At 41.1% G+C, this 5517-nt stretch overlaps 2 long non-coding RNA genes across 3 annotated transcripts; one reads left to right on the forward strand and one right to left on the reverse strand.

Moving 5' to 3' along the window:
• Nucleotides 1–221: 221 nt before the first annotated feature.
• LOC138673990 (uncharacterized) lies at nucleotides 222–1101 on the reverse strand. Its single transcript, XR_011320410.1, has 3 exons — nucleotides 1021–1101; nucleotides 632–707; nucleotides 222–342 (listed from the first exon to the last, which is right to left on the reverse strand). It is a non-coding gene; the product is annotated as an uncharacterized lncRNA (long non-coding RNA).
• Nucleotides 1102–3464: 2363 nt separating this feature from the next.
• Nucleotides 3465–4447, forward strand: LOC138673991 (uncharacterized). 2 transcript variants are annotated; one of them, XR_011320412.1, is made up of 4 exons: nucleotides 3465–3569; nucleotides 3662–3742; nucleotides 4056–4131; nucleotides 4420–4447. It is a non-coding gene; the product is annotated as an uncharacterized lncRNA (long non-coding RNA). The 2 variants fall into 2 exon arrangements; XR_011320411.1 differs by having other exon boundaries at nucleotides 3465–3742.
• The last annotated feature ends 1070 nt before the right edge of the window (nucleotides 4448–5517 follow it).

The raw sequence follows: 5517 nt of genomic DNA on the forward strand, positions 1-5517 counted from the left end.
ATACTGTACGCAGCATCATGTGGGGCCATTATACTGTACGCAGCATCATGTGGGGCCATTATACAGTATGGAGCACTGTGTGGCCATTATACAGTATTGTAGACAAGGTAAATGGTGTGCACTCAGGTCAGGGACAAGGAGGTGCTGGTAAACTGACCGTGAGGTCAAGTCAATCATTCAAAAGAGATTACCGCACACTCAAGACTGGTAAGATGCAAAAGGTGTATGCCAATTTTATTGAAGAAAACAAAACAAAAAAGAAGTGGTTGCCACATTCATATTCATTTGAAATAGACAAAAAACCCGACGTTTCGACCCTCCCGGGCCTTACTCATGGGGTTACTGAAAAGCAAAGAAACTGTATAAGACAATGTTTTACATAGGGCAACATTATAGAAAGAAAAAAAGGGGGGGGGGGAGAAAATTACAAGAGGAGAACAAAACAAGAAAACAAAACAGTACATGCAATAATAAAACACCAATAAGAGAACGAGAAGAACTATTATGTACAAAGCAACCTAGAAGGCGAGGTAGTATGGTCAGGAACAACAAAAGGTTCTAGTAACAGCGTACAATAATAAACAAGGTATAATAATAGAGAAGCATGGTAATGAACTGTACAGTGTATTACCTCAAGTCCTTTGACATAGATGCATAATAGTGGCAGTGGTAGGGGGTGTACGACCGATCCCTTGTTAAGGCACAACCTGTCATAGTGGCAAGATGACATAATAATTAAATAGGAATGAAGAGTAGGGAATGTCGATAGAGCCTAACGGAGGAGGGTGGGATCCAGACACGTGTATCCAGTGTGGCATATATTAGAGAGTAGTGTCAGGTTATAGAGATAGGAGAGGAATAATAATGCTATGGGGGCCCAAAAGGGCAGATAGGAGATAATGGAGTTAGTCCAGCCATAGAACTGATAGGTGTAGGGTACTGGGATAAAGTACCATAAAGGGGAACCACAAGAGCATTTGAAACTAGCAACACACGGGACAGAGTAAACATATGCTGTACCTTATAATAAAGCCAGTCCGGGCAGAAGTGTCCCGGGAGCACAGAATCTGGGTGGTGAGGGCCGTTAGACACCTAGTGGGTCTGTAAAAATAGGTACAGGTTATAGGGGTCAGAGGATGATATCAGGAAAAAAGTGGCCGTAAATGGCCAGAGAAGAGGCGGCATATGTATACCTGAAAAGGGTCCCTGGGAGGATTAGCGGCGCATCCCGCGCCTTGCTGCAATGTCCTGGGGGGAGACCTGGAAAGTGAGAGTGGCTGGGGCTGCCGCCCTCAAATAGCGCCGGACAGGAAGTACCGGACTGGAAGTGACATCAGAGCCACGCCTCCGCACTGAGCTCTGTGTGAGAGTATGGGCAAGAAGTTGCCCTTGAGTGGGAGTGGCTAAGCGCTTCTGAGTGTGTAAGGGGAAGGGGGTGGATATGAGAGCATTGTCCTGGTAATGGATGCTAGCAATGTAATTAACCTGTAATGAATTGCAGGGCTCGCTGTAGGAAGATGGAAGTTGGTAAAGGGAGGGGGGCAAAAAAGACTAGTTATATGTTGCGGCAGAAAACAAATAGTAGCTGAGATGGATATGAGGGGATAAAAAATAAATAATAAATAAGCAAGGAGGAAAAGAGAAAAAAAAAATAAAAAATCCTGAAAAAAACATGAAAACATGGGTGAAGATAGCAAAGTAAAAATAAAAACCAATAAAAAATAACAACAATTGGGGCAAAGATGAATGAAAATAAATACCAAAAAATGGAAAAAGAAAAATAAGTAAATGAGCCAAAATAGAAGAATAAAAATTGAAATGAAATGGAAAAAATAAGAATAAATATAAAAAAACAAAAAATAATAAATAATAAAATAAAAATAATAAAGGATAAATAGGAAAAATGTTCAAAAAAAGAAAAAAGAAAATATAAATGAAGATCAAAAATTGATGAAAATCAAAAATCTAGAACTATGCGCTAGATAACTCACCTACTGGATGGTGGACTCAACGTGTCTGGAAGGTAAAGAATTAGAGAATTAGCATAGTGTTATAGTAACCAATCAATTTCTCTGTTGAGGCCTTTGGGACTTAGGGTCTCCAGTTTGTGGATCCAATAAGTCTCTCTCATTTTGAGCTGTCTAATGTGGTTACCACCTCTCCTGGGTCTAGGGACCTGCTCGATGACTTGGTATTTAAGCTGCGCCACCGTGTGTCGGCATTTGATAAAATGATCAGGGATCGGTAACCAAGTTTTGCTGCAGCGAATGGTCAATTTGTGGCTTGCTATACGATCTTTTATGTGCTGGGTGGTCTCTCCTACGTACATGAGTCCACATGGGCACTTTATAACGTAAACAACAAAGTTAGAGTTGCACGTATAGTAGCCACGGATCGGGAAGGTCTTACCTGTCCTGGGGTGTGTTATGCTGTCCGACTCAGACGTAGGAGAGACCACCCAGCACATAAAAGATCGTATAGCAAGCCACAAATCGACCATTCGCTGCAGCAAAACTTGGTTACCGATCCCTGATCATTTTATCAAATGCCGACACACGGTGGCGCAGCTTAAATACCAAGTCATCGAGCAGGTCCCTAGACCCAGGAGAGGTGGTAACCACATTAGACAGCTCAAAATGAGAGAGACTTATTGGATCCACAAACTGGAGACCCTAAGTCCCAAAGGCCTCAACAGAGAAATTGATTGGTTACTATAACACTATGCTAATTCTCTAATTCTTTACCTTCCAGACACGTTGAGTCCACCATCCAGTAGGTGAGTTATCTAGCGCATAGTTCTAGATTTTTGATTTTCATCAATTTTTGATCTTCATTTATATTTTCTTTTTTCTTTTTTTGAGCATTTTTCCTATTTATCCTTTATTATTTTTATTTTATTATTTATTATTTTTTGTTTTTTTATATTTATTCTTATTTTTTCCATTTCATTTCAATTTTTATTCTTCTATTTTGGCTCATTTACTTATTTTTCTTTTTCCATTTTTTGGTATTTATTTTCATTCATCTTTGCCCCAATTGTTGTTATTTTTTATTGGTTTTTATTTTTACCTTGCTATCTTCACCCATGTTTTCATGTTTTTTTCAGGATTTTTTTTTTTTCTTTTTTCCTCCTTGCTTATTTATTATTTATTTTTTATCCCCTCATATCCATCTCAGCTACTATTTGTTTTCTGCCGCAACATATAACTAGTCTATTTTGCTTCCCTCCCTTTACCAACTTCCATCTTCCTACAGCGAGCCCTGCAATTCATTACAGGTTAATTACATTGCTAGCATCCATTACCAGGACAATGCTCTCATATCCACCCCCTTCCCCTTACACACTCAGAAGCGCTTAGCCACTCCCACTCAAGGGCAACTTCTTGCCCATACTCTCACACAGAGCTCAGTGCGGAGGCGTGGCTCTGATGTCACTTCCAGTCCGGTACTTCCTGTCCGGCGCTATTTGAGGGCGGCAGCCCCAGCCACTCTCACTTTCCAGGTCTCCCCCCAGGACATCGCAGCAAGGCGCGGGATGCGCCGCTAATCCTCCCAGGGACCCTTTTCAGGTATACATATGCCGCCTCTTCTCTGGCCATTTACGGCCACTTTTTTCCTGATATCATCCTCTGACCCCTCGTACCTGTACCTATTTTTACAGACCCACTAGGTGTCTAACGGCCCTCACCACCCAGATTCTGTGCTCCCGGGACACTTCTGCCCGGACTGGCTTTATTATAAGGTACAGCATATGTTTACTCTGTCCCATGTGTTGCTAGTTTCAAATGCTCTTGTGGTTCCCCTTTATGGTACTTTATCCCAGTACCCTACACCTATCAGTTCTATGGCTGGACTAACTCCATTATCTCCTATCTGCCCTTTTGGGCCCCCATAGCATTATTATTCCTCTCCTATCTCTATAACCTGACACTACTCTCTAATATATGCCACACTGGATACACGTGTCTGGATCCCACCCTCCTCCGTTAGGCTCTATCGACATTCCCTACTCTTCATTCCTATTTAATTATTATGTCATCTTGCCACTATGACAGGTTGTGCCTTAACAAGGGATCGGTCGTACACCCCCTACCACTGCCACTATTATGCATCTATGTCAAAGGACTTGAGGTAATACACTGTACAGTTCATTACCATGCTTCTCTATTATTATACCTTGTTTATTATTGTACCCTGTTACTAGAACCTTTTGTTGTTCCTGACCATACTACCTCGCCTTCTAGGTTGCTTTGTACATAATAGTTCTTCTCGTTCTCTTATTGGTGTTTTATTATTGCATGTACTGTTTTGTTTTCTTGTTTTGTTCTCCTCTTGTAATTTTCTCCCCCCCCCCTTTTTTTCTTTCTATAATGTTGCCCTATGTAAAACATTGTCTTATACAGTTTCTTTGCTTTTCAGTAACCCCATGAGTAAGGCCCGGGAGGGTCGAAACGTCGGGTTTTTTGTCTATTTCAAATGAATATGAATGTGGCAACCACTTCTTTTTTGTTTTGTTTTCTTCAATAAAATTGGCATACACCTTTTGCATCTTACCAGTCTTGAGTGTGCGGTAATCTTTTTTGAATGATTATACAGTATTGAGCATCACGTGTGGCCATTAAACAGTATGGAAAACTATATGTGTCCATAATACTGTATGGAGCACTATTTGTGGCGATTATACAGTATGGAGCATCATGTGTGGCAATTATACAGTATAAAGCATCATGTGTGGCCATTATACAGTACTGAGCATCATTTGTGGCCATTATACAGTATGGAGCACTGTGTGGCCATTATACAGTATTGAGCATCATGTGTGGCCATAATACAGTATTGAGCATCATGTGTGGCCATTACACAGTATGGAGCACTGTGTGACCATTAAACAGTATGGAGCACTGTGTGGCCATTATACAGTATTCAGCATCATGTGTGGCCATTATACAGTGTTGAACATCATGTGTGACCATTATACAGTATGGAGCATCATGTGTGGCCATTATACAGTACTGAGCATCATGTTTGGCCTGTATACAGTATGGAGCACTGTGTGGCCATTATACAGTATTGAGCAGCATGTGTGGCCATTATACAGTATGGAGCACTGTGTGGCCATTATACAGTATTGAGCATAATGTGTGACCATTATACAGTATGGAGCACTGTGTGGCCATTATACAGTATTGAGCATCATGTTTGGCCATTATACAGTATGGAGCACTGTGTGACCATTATACAGTATGGAGCACTGTGTGACCATTATACAGTATTGAGCATCATGTGTGGCCATTATACAATGTTGAACATCATGTATGGCCATTATACGGTATTGAGCATCATGTGTAGCCATTATACAGTATGGAGCATCATGTGTGCCCATTATACAGTATTGAGCATCATGTAAGGCCATTATACAGTACTGAGCATCATGTGTGGTGTTGTGAATTCTGTTGTCGGGCTCCCTCCTGTGGTCATGAATGGTACTTCGGCTGGTTCTGTCCATGGACTTTCTCT

The sequence above is a fragment of the Ranitomeya imitator genome, chromosome 4 (assembly GCF_032444005.1).
Source record: "Ranitomeya imitator isolate aRanImi1 chromosome 4, aRanImi1.pri, whole genome shotgun sequence".
Taxonomy (NCBI): domain Eukaryota; kingdom Metazoa; phylum Chordata; class Amphibia; order Anura; family Dendrobatidae; genus Ranitomeya; species Ranitomeya imitator.